At 42.4% G+C, this 26,601-nt stretch overlaps 1 long non-coding RNA gene across 3 annotated transcripts in view; it reads right to left on the bottom strand.

Annotated features, from left to right (window-relative positions):
- Positions 1-11,997, bottom strand: part of LOC137769590 (uncharacterized) — a 51,829-nt gene extending 39,832 nt beyond the window's left edge. The window contains exons 1-2 of one of the 3 annotated variants that reach the window (XR_011075007.1): positions 11,600-11,997; positions 9,827-9,966 (exon numbers count right to left, since the gene is read on the bottom strand). This is a non-coding gene — a long non-coding RNA (uncharacterized lncRNA). The remainder of the gene's footprint in view (positions 1-9,826; positions 9,967-11,599) is intronic. The other 2 variants (XR_011075009.1, XR_011075008.1) reach the window with 2 other exon arrangements.
- Between the last annotated feature and the right edge of the window lie 14,604 nt (positions 11,998-26,601).

Here is a 26,601-nt window from a genome sequence, read left to right as displayed (position 1 = left end):
CAGCTTTCTTTTGATTTCCTTTTGCATGGAATATCTTTTTCCATCCCCTCACTTTCAGTCTGTATGTGTCCCTAGGTCTGAAGTGGGTCTCATGTAGACAGCATATATATGGGTCTTGTTTTTGTATCCATTCAGCAAGCCTGTGTCTTTTGGTTGGAGCATTTAATCCATTCACATTTAAGGTAATTATTGATATGTATGTTCCTATGACCATTTTCTTAATTGTTTTGGATTTGTTTTTGTAGGTCCTTTTCTTCTCTTGTGTTTCCCTCTTAGAGAAGTTCCTTTAGCATTTGTTGTAGAGCTGGTTTGGTGGTGCTGAATTCTCTTAGCTTTTGCTTGTCTGTAAAGCTTTTGATTTCTCCATCAAATCTGAATGAGATCCTTGTCGGGTAGAGTAATCTTGGTTGTAGGTTCTTCCCTTTCATCATTTTAAGTATATCATGCCACTCCCTTCTGGCTTGTAGAGTTTCTGCTGAGAAATCAGCTGTTAACCTTATGGGAGTTCCCTTGTATGTTATTTGTCGTTTTTCCCTTGCTGCTTTCAAGAATTTTTCTTTGTCTTTAATTTTTGCCAATTTGATTACTATGTGTTTCAGCATGTTTCTCCTTGGGTATATCCTGTATGGGACTCGCTGCGCTTCCTGCACTTGGGTGGCTATTTCCTTTCCCATGTTATAGAAGTTTTCGACTATAATCTCTTCAAATATTTTCTCTGGTCCTTTCTCTCTCTCTTCTCCTTCTGGGACCCCTATAATGCGAATGTTGTTGTGTTTAATACTGTCCCAGAGGTCTCTTAGGCTGTCTTCATTTCTTTTCATTCTTTTTTCTTTATTCTGTTCTGCGGCCATTCTGTCTTCCAGGTCACTTATCCATTCTTCTGCCTCAGTTACTCTGTTATTGATTCCTTCTAGTGTAGTCTTCATTTCAGTTATTGTATTGTTCATCTCTGTTTGTTTGTTCTTTAATTCTTCTAGGTCTTTGTTAAACATTTCTTGCATCTTCTCGATCTTTGACTCCATTCTTTTTCCAAGGTCCTGGATCATCTTCACTATCATTATTCTGAATTCTTTTTCTGGAAGGTTGCCTATCTCCACTTCATTTAGTTGTTTTTCTGGGGTTTTATCTTGTTCCTCATCTGGTACATAGCCCTCTGCCTTTTCATCTTGTCTATCTTTCTGTGAATGTAGTTTTTGTTCCACAGGCTGCAAGATTGTAGTTCTTCTTGCTTCTGCTGTCTGCCCTCTGGTCACCCTATGTCTTTTGATTGGATCATTTAGTCCATTGACATTTACAATAATTATTGATAGATATGTAATATTGCCATTTTACTACTTGTTTTCTGGTTGTTTTTTTGTAGTTCTTCCCTGTTCTTTTCTTCTTCTTTTAGTCTGTTCCCTTGTGGTTTGATGATTTTCTTTAGTGTTATGTTTGGCTCCTTTCTTTTTAATTCTTGTGAATCTATTGTAGATTTTTGACTTGTGGTTACCATGAAGTTTATATATGTTGACTTACACTATATCTACTTGTTTTAAGCTGATAGTCATTTAAGTTCAAACACATTCTAAAAGATCTACATTTTTACTCTCCCTCTCTCACATTTTGTGTTTTTGATGTCATATTTTACATTTTCATGGTTACCCTTAAATGTTCATTGTAGTTATCATTCATTTTACAATGTTTGTCTTATAACCTTTATACTTACTTAAGTGGTTGATCCACTACCTTACTGTATATTTGCCTTTACCAGTGAGATTTTTTTCCCTTTCTATATTTTCTTATTTCTTGTTATAGTTGTTTCTTTTTCACATGATGAAGACCTTCTAACATTTCTTGTAAGGTCAGTTTAGTGGTGATGAACTCTTTAAGTTTTTGCTTGTCTGGGAAACTCTTTATCTCTCCTTCAATTCTGCATGATAATCTTACTGGGTAGAGTATCCTAGGTTGTAGGTTTTCCCTTTCAGCACTTTAAACATATCAAGCCACTCCCTTCTGGCCTGCACAGTTTCTGCTGAGAAATCAGCTGATAGCTTTATGGGGGGGTTCCCTGGTATGTGACTCTTTGGTTTTCTCTTGCTGCCTTCAAAATTTTCTCTGTATCTTTAACTTTTGCCATTTTAATTATAATATATCTTGGTAGGGGGTCTCTTTGGGTTCATTTTGTTTGGTGTGCTTTCTGGACCTAGGTAACTGTTTCCTTCTACAGGTTAGGGAAGTTTTCAGCCATAATCTCATCAAATACATTTTCTGTGTCTTTCACTCTCTTTTCTCCTTCTGGGATGCCTATACTGCAAATGTTAGTACACTTGATATTGTCCCAGAGGTCCCTTAAACTATTTTCATTTTTTAAATTTGTTTTTCTTTTTACTTTTCTGATTGGGTGATTTCCACTAATCTATCTTGCAGGTCGCTATGTGTTTTTCTGTATCACCTAATCTGGTGTTAATCCCTTCTAATGTATTTTTCATTTCAGTTATTATATTCTTCAGCTCTGTTTGAAACATAGTCTTGTTTGAAATATAATCTTCCCTCTTCTCATTTTGTTTAACTTTCTATGTTTGTCTCTATGAAATTAGGCAAAACAGTTACATATCCTGGTCTGGAAGGTGTGTCCTTGTGTAGGAGCATCTGTATGGAGTCTATGTGTGCCCAGTGGCTTTGATGGGAGGGCTGGAGCTGAAATGAGCACAGGCTACATCTTCTCCCTGCGTGTGCTGGCAGCCTCCATGTTGGTGGGAGGTAAGGCTGGAGTTGGAGGGGCTAGAACTGGAGCCATGTGTGAGCCTGGGCTTCTCCTATTGAGGGGTGGGGCTGGGGCCCAAGGGGCTAGAGCAGGAGCCCTGAGGGAGTTGGGCTTCTCCCTGGTGTGATGGCAGTCTCCACCTGGGTTGGGGACATGGTTGGGGTCCTGAGGGGTTGAAGCCACACTTCTGAGTTGGCTCCAGGTCTCCGAGCTGACTAGAGGTTCGAGCTCCTCACTCCTTACGGAGGATCCCCGAGCCTGTGATATCCCCCTCCTCTTCTGGGTCACCCACTAGGGGTGTGGGTCCTGAATAGACTGCTTCTCCTCCCCTCCTACCAGACTCCATGTGGCTCTTTCTTTACAGCCTTGGTTGTAGAAAAGCCATCTGCTAGTCTTCAGGTGATTCTCAGCAAGAGTTGCTCTATATGTAGCTGTGTTTTGGGGGGGTTTTATTTATTTATTTATTTGTTTATTTATTTATATTTTATTTTTGGCTGCATTGGGTCTTTGCTGCTGCGCAAGGGCTTTCTCTAGTTGCGACAAGCGGGGGCTACTCTTCGTTGCAGTGCGCGGGCTTCTCATTGCAGTGGTTTCTCTCGCAGAGCACAGGCTCTAGGTGCACGGGCTTCAGTAGTTGTGGCTCGCAGGCTCTAGAGCACAGGCTCAGTCATTGTGGTACATGGACTTAGTTGCTCCACAGCATGTGGGATCCTCCCAGGCCAGGGCTTGAACCCGTGTCCCCTGCATTGGCAGGCGGATTCTTAACCACTGCACCACCAGGGAAGTCCTGTAGCTGTGGTTTTGATGTGTTCATGGCAGGAGGTGAGCTCAGCGTCTTCCTACTCCTCCATCTTGATCCCTCTCAAATAACATAACATTTTGAGTTTATATTTTGTACTCTACAGTATGTCAACAAATTAAATAGTGATATTCACAGTGAACATTGTATAACTGCAAGTACATACACACAGCCTCCTTACCATAATCTTAACTAGAAGGAAAAAAATCACTGTTTGGGGAATGATGACACTTTACCGAAATTACTTTAACAGTATCTCCCTGTGGCAATGAAACTTAAATGCTTTGGGGTTAAGGTTTAGGATAAGATTTTAAAAGCCATTGTAATAACCATTAGGACCTAATAAAAATAATGAGCAAAACTTGTGATAAACAGGCATTACACTGAGGATATCACAATGGCAAACACTCCATATAAGTAAATAAGCCTATTAGCTATGCTGCACTACAGCCAGGCATACCTAATACCAAACATCTGGTTGAAAACAAAAAATAATCAAATAATAATGGCTGTCTCCAAGTAGTCATGGATTTGGAATATGAAATAAGATTTCCCATGTTAAGTTTTCTATTCCATGGTCTTTCTGCAATACAGCTTTGCTCTTTATCAAAGTCAGAATTAAATTTAAAAACCAAATTTTAGCATCTGTGTATTTTGCTACTTAAAAACTAACATATTTTATTTGTAAACCACTAGAATTGCTCTATAAATAGAACTAGAAAATAAAACACAAAATTGAATTTGAGGTCCTTACACTTTTTGTTAACATGGGCATTTAAATATTGAGACTCTCATACATTTTCAAGATACAGATTCCATGTTAATTTCAAAATCTGATTTTGAAACATAAATGCATTTCAAATGTTCACAGATGTTAGAGTTCAAAAACTCAAATTTAAGACACATACATTCTCTGGCAGTAGTAAAGTCTATTGTATTTTTGAAGAATTCACAGAACCTTTCAGAAAATGTTTGTGTAAAGTCAAGAAAAAAGTTAACTTGACACTGTAACTGAAGTCTGCCTCATGACAATTACAAAAGACTAAAAAACAGATAACTAACCTGTTTATTATAATCTAAATAAACACCAATAAGTTTTAGATAAACTATCTGATGAATAGTCTAGAATATATCAAAATGATAAACACCATCTCCAAACAAAATTTTTAAATATTTGACTTAAGTGGAAAATAAAAAACAATAGTCCTGGCATTCGCCCAGGACATGCATTCTCAAACTCTATTTATTTTACATAGTAACTTTCATCTCAAGAATTCCATCTTAATGTTAAAAATCTTGAAAATAACCAGAGGCAAACATTCTGCCTGATTCTCCTCAAAGACCTCTATAAGAGATTGTGTACCCATCAAAATTTAAAGACCAGCTTAAACAATTATGTTGGGCTGGCCAAAAAGTTCGTTCCGGTTTTTCCAAAACATCTTACGGGAAAACCCGAACGAACGTTTTGGCCAACCAACCCAATGCTTAACGAGTAACTCTTCTCTCTCTCTCTCTCTCTCTCTCTCTCTCTCTCTAGCTCTCAATCTCTCTCAATCTCCATCTCTCTTTCACATACACACACACACCCACACCCACATACCACCCCTTCCAACACACACACAAAGAAATTATACCAAATCGATTTTTGGGTCTAAATAAACAGACAGTAAATAACTATTTAGCCTAATATTTTTAAGCTACTGTCTGTCCTCTGATACATTTTTGGATACGCTCAAGTTTTTCTACACAATTAGTAAAAATTTTTTTCATTTCAGTAGTAATGCAAAAAATTTTAATGTAAGCGCTTTCTGGGCCATTGGGATGTCTGCTTTATGTCTGAGAATGCAAGATGATTTTATTTGCCATTATGTTTATTGATCACATGGTCACCAGGTAACAGCACTTACCGTTTGGTGAGCTTAGCAGAAATGGACTTAAGAGATAAAAAAGGCATTTTTAAGCCAGTAAAGGTAAAAGGTAAATTGCATTGCAGATGGCAGAAGGAATATATATTTTGCAATATTTTGAGAAAAGGAGAGTGTTGGGTGACACTCAGGGAATTGCATTAACTCAGAGAATGATGTGGAACCTGCCAAGCGAAAGACAGGAGCAGGGAGCAGGCAGTGTGATGTTCACAAGGGGAGGCACGACCCAGGTTCACTGATGCTGTCCATTGGAATGGCATTGGCTTCATAATTGTGTTGGCACTAAATGATATATTTATTTTATTTTATAGTTGTATAAGATCTGTAAAAAATGAGATGTTTATATAGGTTTATATTTTTATGTATTCATATTAAATATAAAAATTTTTTAATATAAAAAAGCTTAACTGAGTCTCCTGAATTCTTTTATCTACACACAGAAAAATGGGTTTTCTTATCAAATCTTACCATTCCTCTGAAATCTTCTTGTCTGCCTTTCCAACAGATTGGCAGAGCGGGGACATTTCAGACAATTGCTAAATCAGGACCAAAGCTGGGACCCCTGACCCACATCTTGCTGGCAGAAAATACAGTCTTGCAATGTATTCTTAAATATATAGATTTTTATCCAACAATATAATTGCTTATGGCTCTCTGAACAAAGGTTTCATAATGTTTGGCTCCAGCATTATAGCAGTAAAAAAAATAAAAATTATCATACTGATTTAATGTATTCATTCATTCAACCATTATTTACTAAGTATACAGGACAGTGTAGTGGGTTCTGGGGACACAGTGCTGAATTTTAAAGCAGCACCATGGCCTCTGCCTTAATGGAGCTTATGGTCCAGTGGAGAAAATCATTAGTAACCACACAATCATGCAGCCAACAAAGTAATAACCAACTATGGTATGAATTCTGAAGTCACCTACTGCTGCGAGGATGTTGTACAGATAACCAAGACAAGTCATCAAACCGATACTCTATTGCCAAAAAGGGGCCTTTGCTTTGATCAGAATGTTGATGTAGACTAGATTTCTGGCTGTCAACACAAAGAACACAACCTGAAAAGTCACACAAGTCACACTTTCCATAGTTGCTCTGAAGGCCCATCAGCTGTCCAGGGACATAGTTGACCTGATACTGCAAGTTGAAGAAAAGTTTCCCACTGAGGAGGAAGAGGAAAGAGAAGGAGAAGGAGAGAAAAGGGAGAAGAAGGAAGGAAGGAGGGGAGAAAGAAAGAAAGAAGGAGGCTTCCCTGGTGGCACAGTGGTTGGGAGTCTGCCTGCCAGTGCAGGGGACACGGGTTCGAGCCCTGGTCTGGGAGGATCCCACATGCCACGGAGCAACTAAGCCCGTGTGCCACAACTACTGAGCCTGTGCTCTAGAGCCCACAAGCCACAACTACTGAGCCCACGTGCCACAACTACTGAAGCCCGAATGCCTAGAGCCCGTGCTCCACAATAAGAGAAGCCACCAAAATGAGAAGCCCGCGCACCACAACGAAGAGTAGCCCCTGTTCACCACAACTAGAGAAAGCCCGCGTGCAGCAATGAAGACCCAAAACACAGCCAAAAAATAAATAAATAAATTTATTTTTTTAAAAAAAGAAAGAAAGAGGGAGGGAGGGAAGGAGAGAGAGAAAGAAAGAAAGGAAGGAAGGAAGAAAGAGGGAGGGAGAGAAAGGAAGGAAGGGAGGGAGGGAGGAAGGAAGGAAGGAAGGGAGGAAGGGAGGGAGAGACAGAGGGAGGGAGGGAGAAAGAAAGAGAGAGAAAGAAAGAAAGAAAGAAAGAAAGAAAGAAAGAAAGAAAGAAAGAAAGAAAGAAAGAAAGAAAGAAAGAAAGAAAGAAAGAAAGAAAGAAAGAAAGAAAGAAAGAAAGAAAGAAAGAAAGAAAGAAAGAAAGAAAGAAAGAAAGAAAGAAAGAAAGAAAGAAAGAAAGAAAGAAAGAAAGAAGGAAGGAAAGAAGAAAGGGAGGGAGGGAGGGAGGAAGAAAGAAAGAGAGAGAGAGAAAGAAAGAAAGAAAGGAAGGAAGGAAGAAAAGAAGGAAGGAAGGAAGGAAGGAAGGAAGGAAGAAAAAGAAAGAAAGAGAAAGAAGGAAGGAAAGAAGAAAGAAGGAAGGAAGGGAGGGAGGGAGGGAGGAAGGAAGAAAGAAGGAGGGAGAGAGAGAGGGAGGGAGGGAGAAAGAAAAGGAAAGAGAGAGAGAGAGAAAGAAAGAGGGAGGGAGGGAGGAGAAAACTGTGAGATGCAATGAAGAGTATCTTCCACACCCACACTCTCCATTGGCTCCCGTCTCACGCAGAGCGAAAGCTAGTATCCTTCCAGAGGCCACAGGCCTAAGTGAACTACTCCCCCAGCCCCCAGCCCCTCGCTCTCCAGCCACGCTGGTCTCCTGGCTATTCCTGGAAGCCACCAGGAGCCCACCCGACCCCAAGGCTTTCGGGGAGTGATCTTCCCCTGGATATCCGCTCCCCCCGCAAATCCCGACTGCAACACCACAGGGGACCTCTGTCCTTTAATGTTACCCCCATGTGGGCCAATGACGGCACACCAACGTGCAGTTAATAACTATGTTAAAATAGTTTTTGAAAATATATTGAGTACTTACTAGGGCTCAGGCACTGTGCTAAATGCTGCATATGAATTATTTGTTTAATTGGTGCTGCCACCCCGTCAAGGGTATTCTCACCCTATGTTGCAGGAGGGGAAACGGAGACTTAGAGAGATCAGGTAACTTGCCAGTGGTCACACAGGCGGCAAGGGGAATGACCAGGGTTAGAGCAAGGATTCAAATCAGGAACATGTCTCCGAAGCTCAAGCTCTCAACCACTGTCTTATACGGCTCACCCATTTAGGAAACGGAGCTCTACAAAACACCAAACGAGTGCAGTGTGTGTGGATAGCACTTCAGCAGTCCATCCAGTCCAAGAATGACTGCTAGGGGATCTAGCAAAACCTAGGGAACAGGTGCATTGCGTCCCCTTTATCATAATAATAGCAAGGAGGAGGAAGCAGATGAGAATGACAGTGAGAGAGCAAAACCTATCACTTATGAAGGATTTCCATGGGATGTACCGAACATTATGCTTCAGACAAACTCCTATAAATATTATTTCTTGGTTTTTATAAATATTGGTCAGCAGAGAGTTTGGGGTTTTACTCTGGGAACTATCTGAAGTGCAGATTATATATTACAAAGTACAGTCAGGTCCGCACCCCTTCACTTTGTCAGCTGGCTTGCAGGGGGTAGGTTTAGAGAACAAACTACAATGTGCACAAGCAGAAGGCCGTTCGCTCTACAAGGAGGCAGCCCTAGAGGCGGCAGGAGACGTGGTCTTCCCCAGAGGGCAGTTCTAGGTCTACTTCAGCCTGCAGACAAATGGACCCTTAAAGTCAAGTCGCAGGCCATGGACACCCACGATAATTCTCACCAGGCAAGTGTCTTTAATGAATCTTACCAAACGCTGTTTGCAGCCATTTTTAAAAATCTTAGTAAAGAGCCAGAAACGTCTTGAAACATTTTAACTTCCAAGAAGTTTAAAGCAATTGAGCTATGTAGAGTCATTAGCAACAAGCCTTGAAAACGACAGTTTAGGGACTTCCCTGGTGGCACAGTGGTTAAGACTCTGCGTTCCCAATGCAGGGGGCCTGGGTTCGATCCCTGGTCAGGGAACTAGATCCCACATGCACGCCACAACTAAGAGCTCGTGAGCTGCAACTAAGAAGCCTGCCTGCCACAACTACGACCCAGCCCAACCAAAATAAATTAATTAATTAAATTTAAAATAAAATTTAAAAAAATAAAATGACAGTTTAGGTTTTCAAAGACACTATCTTATGTTCTCTGACAATAATTCGATGTCTATTAAGACAGCTCCTAGTTATTGATAATGAAACCATGTCATCAGCCTATGGGATAATGCTTTCTATTCCACTTTCCACAACTAAAAACATGTGCCATCTAAGTTGAGAAAAATGTTAGACTAAAATATGAGAAGAAATATCTAAAGGAAAGAGCGGTTGAAGTTGACCATTGTTAGATGTCAAGCCCTGTCGTAGGCAATAGGGATACAAAATGAATACAGACCGATTGCCACCCTGGATAAACCCCAAGCCTTGTGGAGAGAAGAGATCTAGAAGCAAATCGTTACAATATAGACCAGCGAGTACCAGGACAGAGAGAGGGGCAGATAGAGCGCAGGGGAATGACCAATTTGGCCTAAGGTGTCAAAAAAAGGCACCATTACACTAAATCTTAGAGAATAGTGGATTTTCCCAAGAAGAGAAATAGATGGAGGGAACAAGTGAAATATTTAAAGAAATAAGAACTAAGACATAGAACCTACACAAATCTGATTACCTTCTCGTAGAAAGAAACTCCTTGGCAGGAAGTGGAGGTAGTCAAATCGAAAAGCAACATCATGGTTGACACCCACGCACGGTTGTCCTCAACTGCGGTTGGTGAAAATGTCTGAAAACTGAATATGGCATCCCGGTAACCTAAATAAATCAGAACAAAGGATTTGGAGGAAAAAAAAAAAAGAACTTGAAGCCTGAGCTCTTGCCTAAACGGAATTATTTTGTTGTGAGTAAGAAAGAGAACTGCTAACAGTGATTGAAATCAGCATACCTTAGAAACTCGCTGCTGGCTAATTTAGAGGCTTCCTGTTTGGAGCCTTTACAAGACTCAGCATGTAGGCTAAATACTCTATCCAGATGGATCAGACTCGCAAACAAAGAAAGGAGTGTTCTTTCCTGCATCACCATTTCCACAGGCTCTGTGATGCAGGGAACTCCTAACTACACCGTGGCAGCTTCTAAGGAAGGGAACATGGTCACTCAGTGCAGTGGTCATTCTGGACTGGGTCCGTCTGCTGTAGAGGGCATCACTGGAACAAGAAGTGAAACTTGAACGGTATCTGAGGCTTACGGGATAGTGACGCACAATTGCCAATGTTCTGACTTTGAAGGCCGTCTAGAGTCTGTGTAGGAGAATGCCCTTGTCTGCAGGAAATACAAAGTACTCGGTGGTGATGCCACCTCACAACAGCAACTAACTCTCAAAATATTCTGAAAAAGCTAAGGGTCTTGTACTATAATTGCAACTTTTAGGTAAATTTGAGATGGTTTCAAAATAAAAAGAATTTTAAAGTTTAAAACTTGAAAAAGTAAAAGATCATCTGTTCTCAAATGAACAAAACTAACAAGGTAATGCTCTCCTTTGGGGTGGGGAGGGGAACCCTTCATACTGTTCCAACCCACTCTGCTTTCCCATCAATCCTGTTTTTAGGAGAGCATGGAGGGGAGAAAAGCATAGAAATACTGCCACCTACTGGTGTAGGCAAATATATTTAGGGTAAAAGACAAAAAAAGGTTTTTTCTGGACAGGGGAAGAATGAAGCTTTTTATGGGGATTGACTTTTAAAGGCTATTGGAGACCGAGGCAAACAGGCCCTTTAACCTTGAGGCCTGCATTAGGATTAAATCTGAGACTCAGCAGATGGCAGATGGCTCTCTGGGTTTCAGATGTGTCCTGGGCGAATGGGGCGTTTAGGAGGAAGGGATGCATTCAAGGGGTACAATAGAGACACAAAATTTTTCACTCCCCATCCCAGCAAACTTGGAGAAGATGAATTCTCTAGGAAAGAGAAGAAATGGGCAAACTAGCTCTAAGCACAGATACCAGGCCAGGCCCCAAGGAGGAAAAGACTGCGAACAAGATCTAAGGCAGGAGGGTAGAGAAGATGGCGGAAGAGTAAGACGCGGAGATCAGCTTCCTTCCCACAGATACATTAGAAATACATCTACACGTGGAACTGCTCCTACAGAACACCCACTGAACGCTGGCAGAAAACGTCAGACCTCCCAAAAGGCAAGAAACTCCCCACGTACCTGGGTAGGGCAAAAGGAAAAAGAAAAAACAGAGACAAAGAATAGGGACGGGACCTGCACCAGTGGGAGGGAGCCGTGAAGGAGGAAAGGTTTCCACACACTAGGAGCCCCTTCGCGGGCAGAGACTGCGGGTGGCGGAGGTGGGGAGCTTCGGAGCCACGGAGGAAAGCGCAGCCACAGGGGTGCGGAGGGCAAAGCGGAGAGATTCCCGCACGGAGGATCGGTGCCCAGCAGCACTCACCAGCCCGAGAGGCTTGTCTGCTCCCCCGCCGGGGCGGGCGGGGCTGGGAGCTGAGGCTCGGGCTTCGGTGCTAGCCAGGAGGGAGTCCGGGAAAAAGTCTGCAGCTGCCGAAGAGGCAAGAGACTTTTTCTTGCTTCTTTGTTTCGCGGCGCGCAAGGAGAGGGGATTCAGAGCACCGCCTAAACGAACTCCAGAGATGGGCGCGAGCCGCGGCCATCAGCGCGGACCCCAGAGATGGGCATGAGACGCTAAGGCTGCTGCTGCCGCCACCAAGAAGCCTGTGTGCGAGCACAGGTCACTCTCCACACCGCCCCTCCTGGGAGCCGGTGCAGCCCACCCCTGCCAGGGTCCCGTGATCCGGGGACAACTTTCCCGGGAGAACGCACAGCACGCCTCACGCTGGTGCAACGTCACGCCGGCCTCTGCCGCCGCAGGCTCGCCCCGCCTCCTCCGTACCCCTCCCTCCCCGCGGCCTGGGTGAGCCAGAGCCCCCGAAGCAGCTGCTCCTTTAACCCCGTCCTGTCTGAGCGAAGAACAGACGCCCTCAGGCGACCTACACGCAGAGGCGGGTCCAAATCCAAAGCTGAACCCCCGGAGCTGTGCGAACAAAGAAGAGAAAGGGAAATCTCTCCCAGCAGCCTCAGAAGCAGCGGATTAAAACTCCACAAACAACTTGATGTGCCTGCATCTGTTGAATACCTGAATAGACAACGAATCATCCCAAATTCAGGAGGTGGACTTTGGGAGCAGGATATATTACTTTTTCCCTTTTTCCTTTTTTGTGAGTGTATATGTATATGCTTCTGGGTGAGATTTTGTCTGTATAGCTTTGGTTTATAATAGCTTTATTTTACTTCACTATATTATATCCTCTTTCTTTCTTTCTTTCTATTTTTTCTCCCTTTTACTCTGAGCCGTGTGGATGAAAAGCTCTTGGTGCTCCAGCCAGGCATCAGGGCTGTGCCTCTGAGGTGGGAGAGCCAACTTCAGGACACTGGTCCACAAGAGACCTCCCAGCTCCACGTAATACCAAATGGCGAAAATCTCTCAGAGATCTCCGTCTCAACATCAAGACCCAGCTTCACTCAACGACCAGCAAGCTACAGTGCTGGACACCCTATGCCAAACAACTAGCAAGACAGGAACACAGCCCCATCCATTAGCAGAGAGGCTGCCTAAAATCATAATAAGGCCACAGACACCCCAAAATACACCACCAGACGTGGATGTCCCCACCAGAAAGACAAGATCCAGCCTCATCCACCAGAACACAGGCACTAGTTCCCTCCACCAGGAAGCCTACACAACCCACTGAACCAACCTTAGCCACTGGGGACAGATACCAAAAACAACGGGAACTATGAACCTGCAGCCTGTGAGAAGGAGACCCCAAACACAGTAAGATAAGCAAAATGAGATGACAGAAAAACACACAGCAGATGAAGGAGCAGGGTCAAAACACACCAGACCTAACAAATGAAGAGGAAATAGGTAGTCTACCTGAAAAAGAATTCAGAATAATGATAGTAAGGATGATCCAAAATCTTGGAAATAGAATAGACAAAATGCAAGAAACATTTAACAAGGACGTAGAAGAACTAAAGAGGAACCAAGCAATGATGAAAAACGCAATAAATGAAATTAAAAATACTCTAGATGGGATCAATAGCAGAATAACTGAGGCAGAAGAACGGATAAGTGACCTGGAAGATAAAATGGTGGAAATAACTACTGCAGAGCAGGATAAAGAAAAAAGAATGAAAAGAACTGAGGACAGTCTCAGAGACCTCTGGGACAACATTAAACGCACCAACATTCGAATTAGAGGGGTCCCAGAAGAAGAAGAGAAAAAGAAAGGGACTGAGAAAATATTTGAAGAGATTATAGTTGAAAACTTCCCTAATATGGGAAAGGAAATAGTTAACCAAGTCCTGGAAGCACAGAGAGTCCCATACAGGATAAATCCAAGGAGAAACACGCCAAGACACATATTAATCAAACTATCAAAAATTAAATATAAAGAAAACATATTAAAAGCAGCAAGGGAAAAACAACAAATAACACATAAGGGAATCCCCATAAGGTTAACAGCTGATCTTTCAGCAGAAACTCTGCAAGCCAGAAGGGAGTGGCAGGATATACTGTGATGAAGTGGCAGGATATACTGTGATGAAGGATATAAAGTGATGAAGGAGAAAAACCTACAACCAAGATTAATCTACCCAGCAAGGATCTCATTCAGATTTGATGGAGAAATTAAAACCTTTACAGAGGAGCAAAAGCTGAGAGAGTTCAGCACCACCAAACCAGCTTTACAACAAATGCTAAAGGAACTTCTCTAGGCAAGAAACACAAGAGAAGGAAAACACCTACAATAACAAACCCAAAACATTTAAGAAAATGGGAATAGGAACATACATATCGATAATTACCTTGAATGTAAATGGATTAAATGCTCCCACCAAAAGACAGAGACTGGCTGAATGGATACAAAAACAAGACCCATATATATGCTGTCTACAAGAGACCCACTTCAGATCTAGAGACACATACAGACTGAAAGTGAGGGGATGGAAAAAGATACTCCATGCAAATGGAAATCAAAAGAAAGCTGGAGTAGCAATTTTCATATCAGACAAAATAGACTTTAAAGTAAAGACTATTACAAGAGACAAAGAAGGACACTATATAATGATCAAGGGATCGATCCAAGAGGAAGGTATAACAATTGTAAATATTTATGCACCCAACATAGGAGCACCTCAATACATAAGGCAAATACTAACAGCCATAAAAGGGGAAATCGACAGCAACACAATCATAGTAGGGGACTTTAACACCCCACTTTCACCAATGGACAGATCATCCAAAATGAAAATGAATAAGGAAACACAAGCTTTAAATGATACATTAAACAAGATGGACTTAATTGATATTTATAGGACATTCCACCCAAAAACAACAGAATACACATTTTTCTCAAGTGCTCATGGAACATTCTCCAGGATAGATCATATCTTGGGTCACAAATCAAGCCTTGGTAAATTTAAGAAAATTGAAATCGTATCAAGTATCTTTTCCGACCACAACGCTATGAGACTAGATATCAATTACAGGAAAAGATCTGTAAAAAATACAAACACATGGAGGCTACACAATACACTACTTAATAATGAAGTGATCACTGAAGAAATCAAAGGGGAAATCAAAAAATACCTAGAAACAAATGACAATGGAGACACGACGACCCAAAACCTATGGGACGCAGCAAAAGCAGTGCTAAGAGGGAAGTTTATAGCAATACAAGTCTACCTCAAGAAACAGGAAACATCTCGAATAAACAACCTAACCTTGCACCTGAAGCAATTAGAGAAAGAAGAACAAAAAAACCCCAAAGCTAGCAGAAGGAAAGAAATCATAAAGATCAGATCAGAAATAAATGAAAAAGAAATGAAGGAAACAGTAGCAAAAATCAATGAAACTAAAAGCTGGTTCTTTGAGAAGATAAACAAAATTGATAAACCATTAGCCAGACTCATCAAGAGAAAAAGGGAGAAGACTCAAATCAATAGAATTAGAAATGAAAAAGGAGAAGTAACCACTGACACTGCAGAAATACAAAAGATCTTGAGAGATTACTACAAACAACACTATGCCAATAAAATGGACAGCCTGGAAGAAATGGACAGATTCTTAGAAATGCACAACCTGCCAAGACTGAACCAGGAAGAAATAGAAAATATGAACAGACCAATCACAAGCACTGAAATTGAAACTGTGATTAAAAACCTTCCAACAAACAAAAGCCCAGGACCAGATGGCTTCACAGGTGAATTCTATCAAACATTTAGAGAAGAGCAAACACCTATCCTTCTCAAACTTTTCCAAAATATTGCAGAGGGAGGAACACTCCCAAACTCATTCTACGAGGCCACCACCACCCTGATACCAAAACCAGACAAAGATGTCACAAAGAAAGAAAACTACAGGCCAATATCACTGATGAACATAGATGCAAAAATCCTCAACAAAATACTAGCAAACAGAATCCAACAGCACATTAAAAGGATCATACACCATGATCAAGTGGGGTGTATCCCAGGAATGCAAGGATTCTTCAATATATGCAAATCAATCAACGTGATACACCATATTAACAAATTGAAGGAGAAAAACCATATGATCATCTCAATAGATGCAGAGAAAGCTTTCGACAAAATTCAACACCCATTTACGATAAAAGCCCTGCAGAAAGTAGGCATAGAGGGAACTTTCCTCAACATAATAAAGGCCATATATGACAAACCCGCAGCCAACATTGTCCTCAATGGTGAAAAACTGAAACCATTTCCACTAAGATCAGGAACAAGACAAGGTTGCCCACTCTCACCACTATTATTCAACATAGTTTTGGAAGTGTTAGCCACAGCAATCAGAGAAGACAAAGAAATAAAAGGAATCCAAATCGGAAAAGAAGAAGTAAAGCTGTCACTGTTTGCAGATGACATGATACTATACGTAGAGAATCCTAAAGATGCTACCAGAAAACTACTAGAGCTAATCAATGAATTTGGTAAAGTAGCAGGATACAAAATTAATGCACAGAAATCTCTTGCATTTCGATACACTAATGACGAAAAATCTGAAAGTGAAATTAAGAAAACACTCCCGTTTACCATTGCAACAAAAAGAATAAAATATCTAGGAATAAACCTACCTAAGGAGACAAAAGACCTGTATGCAGAAAATTATAAGACACTGATGAAAGAAATTAAAGATGATACAAATAGATGGAGAGATATACCATGTTCTTGGATTGGAAGAATCAACATTGTGAAAATGACTCTACTACCCAAAGCAATCTACAGATGCAATGCAATCCCTATCAAACTACCACTGGCATTTTTCACAGAACTAGAACAAAAAATTTCACAATTTGTATGGAAACACAAAAGACCCCGAATAGCCAAAGCAATCTTGAGAACTAAAAATGGAGCTGGGGGAATCAGGCTCCCTGACTTCAGACTATATTACAAAGCTTCAGTAATCAAGACAGTTTGGTACTGGCACAAAAACAGAAATATAGATCAATGGAACAGGATAGAAAGCCCAGAGATAAACCCACGCACATATGGTCACCTTATCTTTGATAAAGGAGGCAAGCATATACAGTGGAGAAAAGACAGCCTCTTCAGTAAGTGGTGCTGGGAAAATTGGACAGATACATGTAAAAGTATGAAATTAGAACACTCCCTGACACCATGCACAAAAATAAACTCAAAATGAATTAAAGACCTAAGTGTAAGGCCAGACACTATCAAACTCTTAGAGGAAAACATAGGCAGAACACTCTATGACATAAATCACAGCAAGATTCTTTTTGACCCAGCTCCTAGAGAAATGGAAATAAAAACACAAATAAACAAATGGGACCTAATGAAACTTAACAGCTTTTGCACAGCAAAGGAAACCATAAACAAGACCAAAAGACAACCATCAGAATGGGAGAAAATATTTGCAAATGAAGCAACTGACAAAGGATTAATCTCCAAGATTTACAAGCAGCTCATGCAGCTCAATAACAAAAAAAGGAACAACCCAATCCAAAAATGGGCAGAAGACCTAAATAGACATTTCTCCAAAGAAGATATACAGATTGCCAACAGACACATGAAAGAATGCTCAACATCATTAATCATTAGAGAAATGCAAATCAAAACTACAATGAGATATCATCTCACACCGGTCAGAATGGCCATCATCAAAAAATCTACAAACAATAAATGCTGGAGAGGGTGTGGAGGAAAGGGAACACTCTTGCACTGTTGGTGGGAATGTAAATTGATACAGCCACTATGGAGAACAGTATGGAGGTTCCTTAAAAAACTACAAATAGAACTACCATACGACCCAGCAATCCCACTACTGGGCATACACCCTGAGAAAACCATAGTTCAAAAAGAGTCATGTACAAAAATGTTCATTGCAGCTCTATTTACAATAGCCAGGACATGGAAGCAACCTAAGTGTCCATCATCGGATGAATGGATAAAGAAGATGTGGCACATATATACAATGGAATATTACTCAGCCATAAAAAGAAATGAAATGGAGGTATTTGTAATGAGGTGGATGGAGTTAGAGTCTGTCATACAGAGTGAAGTAAGTCAGAAAGAGAAAAACAAATACAGTATGCTAACACATATATATGGACTCTAAGGGGGAAAAAGGGCCATGAAGAACCTAGTGGCAAGACGGGAATAAAGACACAGACCTACTAGAGAATGGACTTGAGGATATGGGGAGGGGGAGGGGTGAGATGTGACAGGGTGAGAGAGTGTCATGGACATATATACACTACCAAATGTAAAATAGCTAGCTAGTGGGAAGCAGCCGCATAGCACAGGGAGATCAGCTTGGTGCTTTGTGACCACCTAGAGGGGTGGGATGGGGAGGGTGGGAGGGAGGGAGATGCAAGAGGGAAGAGATATGGGAACATATGTATATGTATAACGGATTCACTTTGTTATAAAGCAGAAACTAACACACCATAGTAAGGCAATTATACTTCAATAAAGATGTTTAAAAAAAAAAAAAATGATCTAAGGCAGCTCCCGGGGCAGCTTTGTGGGAACTGAATAGGTGGAGCTTCCCCCTGGATTTCAACCCAGTATGCACCCTCCTGGCCTGACGCCCTCGTAGGACACCCTTATGGTGGGGTGAACATTTAACCATCTACAAGTTATTTTGTTAATTTTTTAATTAAATTTCTACAAAACTAAACATACTCTGACCATATGATCCAGCAAGCACTCCGCTTGGTATTTCCCCAAATGAGTTGAAAATCTGTATCCACACAGAAACCTGCACGAAGATGTTTATAGCGGCTCTGTTCGCCATCGCCAAAACTCAGAAGCATTCAGTAGGTGAAGAGATAAATAAACTGTGGTTCATCCAGACAATAGAATGTTACTCAGCGCTAGAAAAAAATGAGCTCTGAAGCCATGAAAAGACCTGGAGGAAACTTAAATGCATTTTACTAAGTGAAAGAAGCTGATCTGAAAAGGCTACATAGTCATGATTCCAGCTCTATGACATCTGGAAAAGGCAAAACCATGGAGAGAGTAAAAAGAATCAGTGGCTGCCAGGGCTTTGGAGGAAGAGGATGAATAGGTGGAACACAGAGGATGTTTAGGACAATGACTCAATTTTGTATGATACTCTGATCGTGGGTTCATGTCATTGTACGTTTGTCCAAACTCATAAATCGTATAAAACCAAGAGTGAACTCTAATGTAAACTGTGGACTTCGGGTGATGATGATGTGTCAGTGTAGGTTCATCAGTTGTGACAAATGTACCACTCTTGTGGGAGAGGGTGACCATGAGGGAGGCCAAGGTGGAAAGGCAGGGAGTATATAGGAAATTTCTGTACTTTCTGCTCAGTTTTGCTGTTAATTTAAAACAACTCTAAAAAATAAAGTCCATTTTTAAACATTCCATCTCTATTTCACCAATAACCATAATGACAACTGAATATAACCAAACTAGAAAGAATAGACAATCGGGCGTATAGTTGCCCACATCTTTTCAGCATTTGAGGTGTTACAAATTCATGTGTTTTGAGTTAGATTTTAACGTGAGTGGGAAAAGGGAGCTCCTTACAAGTATTCAATTAAAACAAAATTGAAGTATTAATTTCTTCTATTTCCTACCTCTATAACCAGGAAATACGCAGATCTTATACTCAGTAAAAAAAAAAAAAAAAAAGAAAGAAAAGAAAAACAAAGTTTGTGCTTAGTTTAAAACCTCAAAAGGCTGGAAATTCTCCTTAAAATTCTTTAAGTACAAATGTCCCTTAAACTGAGATGAGGTGTTTTGAGTATATGAGAAGGTTTTATACAGTTGTCTTAAAGATGTAAACTTATTTCCTCTATCAGATTTCTTGAATCATTAGGACTTGACATGTTTACAGTAATATTATGATTCATACAAAGATCCACTACTCACGTGGAATGCTGAGGTACTGAAAAACAAATGAGAGAAAGCGCTTAAAGGGATTAGAGACTGCTGTGAACTGAACTGTGTTCCTTCAGAATTCACAGGTTGAAGCCCTAACTCACAATGTGACAGTATCTATAGGCGGGGTTTTTAGGAGGTAACTAAGGTTAAGTTAAACCCTAAGAGTGGGGCCCTAATTAGATAAAACTCTGGCCTTATAAGAAGAGGAAGAGAAAAAGATGTGTCTCTGCCCTACGAGGACACAGGGAGAAAGTGGCAAGCTAGGAAGAGGGCTCTCAAGGAACTGAATCAGCTGGCATTTTGATCTTGGACTTCCCAGCCTCCAGAACTGTGAGAAATAAATGTCTGTTCTTTGAGTCAAGTCTATGGTATTTTGTTATGTCAGCCCAAGCAGACTAAGACTGACAGAGTGTTAACTTCCTAGTGGAAAACTTATTCCATGAAGACAGCTACAACTCTTAAATTACCAGGCTCTATGTCCCTGTATCACTCCAACCTAATGAATATTAATCAAGATATTATATTTGATTTACATTTAGTTCAGGAGGATCACAAACTCTGGAACCAATAGGAAGCATAGAGAATTTCTAGTCTGCGGGGTTTCAGGCTGCATTGTGAAGACCCCCTTAGGGCCTGCCACATGAAGAGGAGAGCTGTGCTTTGAGCACCACCTATACCCTAGACACAGGCCCAAGATTCAGCTATGAATGGCCTTGACGATGCTTACATGCTAATGGGGAGACGCAAGTAATAAACAAGCAAAGGAATAAGTAGCCAAGAGAATTACAGACTGCCCTAGGAAGGAAATACATAGGATTACATAGGTCCGGGAGCCCTCTGTGTGGAAGGATGGCCGTGGGAAGAAGAAAAGAATGACTTCCCAGGAGGTGGGAACAGCAGGGGTAAAAGCCCAAAGGTACAAAGGAACTGGGGGGGGACTTGGAAATGCAGAGTCCAGGCCCCTGGAGTGTGAGAAGTGAGGGGTGGTGATGTGAGCTGAGATTGAAATGCAGGGAAGAGCCAGACCGTGCAAGGCCTTGAAGGTCTTGGTAAAGAATTCTAAACTTTATTCTAAGAGCAAAGGAATGTCACTGGCAAGTTTTCAGGAGAAAGAGCGGACACCTCTCAGATTATTCTGGTGTCTACAAAAGAATGAAGTTCTAGGGAGGTAAGATGGAAGCTGAAGACCCATTTAGGGGGCTTTTTGGAGAAACCATTTGGAGGAAATGCACGTAAGAGAATACAGATATGAGGAAGTTATATTTTGAAAGCAGAAATATCAAGAGTTGCTGCTAAATTGGATACAAGAGTGAGGAAGGAGAAGACTCAAGAGTAACTTAGGTTCTGGGTTGAAGCTATGAGATGCTGCCATTTACTGAAACGGAAAGACTCAAAAAATGAGCAGACTTGGGAGTAGGCATAATCCAGAGTTCCCTTTGCAGCAAGTTTGGCTGGTTGTTTTTTTATATATAATTTTTTTTTATTTTTTTTAAATTTATTTATCTATTTTTTAATATTTGGCTGCATTGGGTCTTCATTGCTGCACACGGGCTTTCTCTAGCTGTGGAAAACGGGGGCTACTCTTCATTGAGGTGCACGGGCTTCTCATTGCGGTAGCTTCCACAGGCTCTAGGTGCGTGGGCTTCAGTAGTTGTGGCACGCAGGCTCAGCAGCTGTGGCTCCTCGGCTCTGGAGCGCAGGCTCAGTAGTTGCGGCACATGGGCTTAGTTGCTCCGCGGCATGTGGGATCTTCCCGGACCAGGTCTTGAACCTGTGTCCCCTGCATTGGCAGGTGGATTCTTAACCACTGCGCCACCAGGGAAGTCCTTATATATAACTTTTTAAAAATAAATTTCTTTATTTTTTGGCTGCGTTGGGTCTTCGTTGCTGCTCACAGGCTTTCTCTAGTTGTGGCGAGCGGGGGCTACTCTTCGTTGCGGTGCGCGGGCTTCTCATTGCGGTGGCTTCTCTTGTTGTGGAGAACGGGCTCTAGGCGCACGGGCTTCAGTAGTTGTGGCTTGCAGGCTCAGTAGCTGTGGCGCACGGGCTTAGTTGCTCCGCGGCATGTGGGACCTTCCTGGACGGGGGATCGAACCCATGTCCCCTGCATTGGCAGATGGATTCTTAACCACTGCACCACAGGGAATTCCCTTGGTTGTTTTTTAGTTGAAGTAGAGTTGATTTACAATATTGTCTTAGTTTCAGGTGTAGAGCAAATGATTCTGTTATACATATATATGTATGTGTGTGTGTGTGTGTGTGTGTGTGTGTGTGTATATTCTTTTTTCAAATCTTTTCCATTGTAGTTTATTACAAGATATTGAATATCGTTCCTTGTGCTATACAGTAAATCCATGTTGTTTATCTATTTTATATATGATGGTGTGCATCTGTTAATCTCATATTCCCAGTTTATCCCTCCCCCTGCCCCACTATCCCCTTTGGTAACCATAAATTTGTTTTCTATGTCTGTGAGTCTGCTTCTGTTTTATAAATAAGTTCATTTGTACTATTTTTTAGGTTCCACATGTAAGTGATATCATATGATATTTGTCGTTCTCTGTCTGACTTACTTCACTTAGTATGATAATCTCTAGGTCCATCCAGGTTGCTGCAAATGTCTTTATTTCATTCTTTTTTATGGCTGAGTAGTAGTCCATGGTATATATATACCACTTCTTCTTTTTTTTAATAAATTTATTTATTTATTTTTGGCTGTGTTGGGTCTTCGTTTCTGTGCGAGGGCTTTCTCTAGTTGCGGCGAGCGGGGGCCACTGTTCATCGCGGTGCGCGGGCCTCTCACTATCGCGGCCTCTCTTGTTGCAGAGCACAGGCTCCAGACACGCAGGCTCAGTAGTTGTGGCTCACGGGCCTAGTTGCTCCGCGGCATGTGGGATCTTCCCAGACCAGGGCTCAAACCCGTGTCCCCTGCATTGGCAGGCAGATTCTCAACCACTGCGCCACCAGGGAAGCCCCCACTTCTTCTTTATCCATACATCTGTTGATGGACACTGAGGTTGCTTCCATGTCTTGGCTATTGTGAACAGTACTGCAGTGAATATTGGGTTGCGTGTGTCTTTTCAAATTAGAGCTTTCCTCTTTTCCGGATATACGCCCAGGAGTAGCAAGTTAGTTTTGAGCTGCCTCTTAGCCCCTCAAGTGGAGCAGCGAGACAGGAAGTGAGCTCTACAAGTCTGGAAAGTGAGCTGGAGCTAGAGTCGTCATGGGGCAGAGTGTTGGCCAGAAACACCAATCCAACTCAACTCGCCTAAGCAGAGTAAGGAACTAAATGAAAACTAAACACAATCATTTTAATGAATTTTCAGCTCACATAAGTAGTACACCCAGGCACTGGCTTCAGGCACCACCAGACCAGAGACTCAAACAGTGACATCAGGCCCTGCCTCTCCCTCCATCACTCAGCCCTTCCTTGCTTCACTCACTGTCTTCATCCTGCAGCCAGCTCGTCCCCTGTAGTGGACAAGGTGCCACCATCTTGCAAGCCCCTCCCAATAGGAGTCCTCGAGCAGAGAACACCTTTGCCTGCTGCCCCTATGTTGAGACTAAGGGAAGATTCTCATTGACCCAGTTTGAGTCATGAAACCATGACCTGAACTTTTCATGCACCCCCCAAGAAACGGAGAACTTGACTAGTCTGGTTCATGAGCCCATCTTGTGGACCAAACTAGGGAGGAGAGGGGGCAGAGCACAGGAATAGACAGACCTACCAAGCCCTGATGGGGTGAAAAAATGTTGTCCCCCCAAATAAACAAGGTAGTACAGTATATCAGACAGCAGGGAAGCCGCCGGGCTACTAGAGTAATGTCAGTTGCTGCAACAAACAAACGCCAACATTTCTATGCCTTAATACATTGAATGTTGTTTCTTGCTGGCATAATCTAGGTGTTCTTGCCCTCATAGCTCTCTTTGAAACAATGATTCGAGGATACGAATTTCTTCTCTTCCGTGTCTGTGCCACGTTTACAGGTGGCTTCCAAAATAGCAGCGTTCATGCCCAGCAAGCCAGTGGAAGGCATACGAGAAGGTTAAGAAGGCTCTTAACCACCTCTGGTCACAGCACAGAGCCTGTCATGTGGCCCCTCCTAGATGTAAGGAAGGTTTGGAAAAGCAGTGCCTGGCTGAGCGGCCACATCCCAGCAGCAGCTTTACGTGATGGGAGGGAAGCCCGTGCCTTCCCCGACAGAGGCATCTCACCCAGGTGCTGAGAGGCAGAGGCAGCAGATGTACATCTCAAGGAGCCCTGCACAGGGGCAAAATGCTAAATACATACGCACTTATTCCCGTCCATGCTTCTCTAGGCTTGTCTCTCTCACGACGGGACTCTGCTCAGAGTTCTCGACCCTAGATGCACATGGGGGTCACCTGGGAAAATTTTTAAAAATATACCCATGCTTGGACCATTTGACTCAGAGTCTTGCGTGGGTGGAGCTTGGGCATCCTTACTTGTGTAGAGCTCCTCTAAGGTGACTCGAATGAGCAGGCAGGATTGAGGACCACTTGGTTTAAATAAAGGAAAGACATTTAATAGTTTTAAGTAATAAGGAGAGGAACCAACTGTCTTTTAACATTCTAGTCTTCAAAAATTGGAGAAGAAATCTGATTATGCCGTTTGGGACAGGTGACCATCACTAGAAGGTAGACCTTCACTGGAGGCATGAGTTTGTGATGAACATCCCCGGCAAGATGACAAATGTTCACCAGTGTCCAGTACACACTGGACGTGGCGTTGGGTCATCAGGGGTGTGGGGCAGAACCCTGAATGTGGCAGTGTGATCTGAGGATGAGCAGTGAGAAAGTACTGTGACTACGACACCTTTGGGATTTTGTCTTGGAAGAAATAATGACACAAGCCCGTTCCCCAAAGATCTGGATTGATACGTAAAGGAACAGGAGGCACAGCTGATGGAGAAAGCCCTGAAGAAGGGGCATCGCTCTGGGAGAGGAGGTTGGGATGCACAGCATGAGAAAATGGGCCAGAGCACACCCCACGCAAACTCCAGAACTTGCCCCTAAATATCCCATTTTGTCTGAAATATCTCACTTTCAACCCCAAGGAAATATTCATTTGCTTACAGGACTCATGTAAAGAATCTTTTTTGTTTTTTTAATTAATTTATTTATTTATTATTTTTGGCTGTGTTGGGTCTTCGTTTCTGTGCGAGGGCTTTCTCTAGTTGCGGCGAGCGGGGGCCACTCTTCATCGCGGTGCGCGGGCCTCTCACCGTCGCGGCCTCTCCCGCCGTGGAGCACAGGCTCCAGATGCGCAGGCTCAGCAGCTGTGGCTCACGGGCCCAGCCGCTCCGCGGCACGTGGGATCCTCCCAGACCAGGGCTCGAACCCGTGTCCCCTGCATTGGCAGGCAGACTCTCAACCACTGCGCCACCAGGGAAGCCCCAATAAATATTTTTTTGAAAAGCCCTGAAACCTCTACCCTAAAAGAATTGTTTCTCTTATTCTTTTAAAAAATTCAATTGACTTTTTAAAAAATAGATTTACTTATTTTATTTATTTATTTTTGGCTGCATTGAGTCTTTGTTGCTGCAGGCGGGCTTTCTCTAGTTTCGGCGAGCGGGGGCTACTCTTGGCTGCGGTGCGCGGGCTTCTCATTGCGGTGGCTTCTCTTGCTGCGGAGCACGGGCTCTAGGCACGCAGGCTCAGTAGTTGTGGCTCGCGGGCTCCAGAGCGCAGGCTCAGTAGTCGTGGCACATGGGCTTAGTTGCTCCGTGACATGTGGGATCTTCCCGGACCAGGGCTCGAACCCGTGTCCCCTGCACCGGCAGGCAGATTCTTAGCCACTGCATCATGAGGGAAGTCCCAAAAATCTTACTCTTTAAGTATTTGGTGGTTAAGTCTAAAAAATTAGAAATTAAAGCCACACACCCTTTCCCATCTGATTCTTCCTTTTTTTCCTTTGGGTAGGGGATAGGGGGAATCTCACTTTTGGCTCCTCCCAGGCATTCTCCCAGAAAGGCTTAACCAAATAAAAATAGGCTTTTTAGGAAAAAATTGCTTCGTAAGCAGTTTTATGTTTTGGTACTGGGGAGGAAATGAAAGGGCGTAATTAAAACATGTAGATGGAGAAGTACATCAAAACATTGGTGGAATTGCTTTAATAGATCTGGGTATTTCAGCTTTTTCCTAAATGAAGACACTTCCCCCGGCCCTGACTTAGAACGTACACATTAAGGTATTCTTTCAGAATATCACGCACTGTTGTGGAAAGCACACTAAAGCAGGCAGAGGATCCCAGAACAGGCCACCAGAGTCCCAGGTACGAATCTGTCCCTGAGTCTGTATTCTCTCTGCCTTCCCTGCAGGGTGGCTGAATCACACAAGATAAAAATTGAGAAGCCATGTAAAACAACTTCTATGACAGCTATACTTAACAGTGCTCATTTCATGCCAGACCCCGTAACCTCACAAAAACCCATTATGGTCAGCTGAGAAGCTGAGGCACAGAGAGGTCAAACAGATTGCTCAGAATCCCAAAGCAGTAGAGAGATTGGCTGTTTCTTGTCCTTTCTGGGCACAGGAGTAGAGCTAAACTCTCTTCCTAGCCTTCCTTGTGTTTAGGTGCACTGTGGTCACCAGTAAAATATGAGCAGACACATAGGCACCACGGCCTGGCCCATAAAACTTCAGACACGTGATCTGCATGCTGGTTTGCACTCCATAGGTTCAATGACGGTGACAAGAGCTCCTCAGATGGCACTTACTGGGGCGGCAAAGCAGTAAGAGCTAAAGAGCCTGGATCCCCGAATCACTGCGCGGAAGAAAGCTCTGGCACTAACCAGAAACACTTATACACTTTACCTGAGTGAAAAAAAATCTATTGTATTTGAGCCATTATATATTTGGAGTTTGTTGTCAAAGCAGCAGTTTGTTACCCAAATTAATTCAAATACTAGGACCTTGAAGTGGGTACTGTCCCAGCCAAAAAAAAAAATTCAAACTGTGGCA

The sequence above is a fragment of the Eschrichtius robustus genome, chromosome 9 (assembly GCF_028021215.1).
Source record: "Eschrichtius robustus isolate mEscRob2 chromosome 9, mEscRob2.pri, whole genome shotgun sequence".
Classification (NCBI taxonomy): domain Eukaryota; kingdom Metazoa; phylum Chordata; class Mammalia; order Artiodactyla; family Eschrichtiidae; genus Eschrichtius; species Eschrichtius robustus.
The sequence above is the reverse complement of the archived record's forward strand: the minus strand, read 5'-3'. Positions and strand labels throughout refer to the sequence as shown.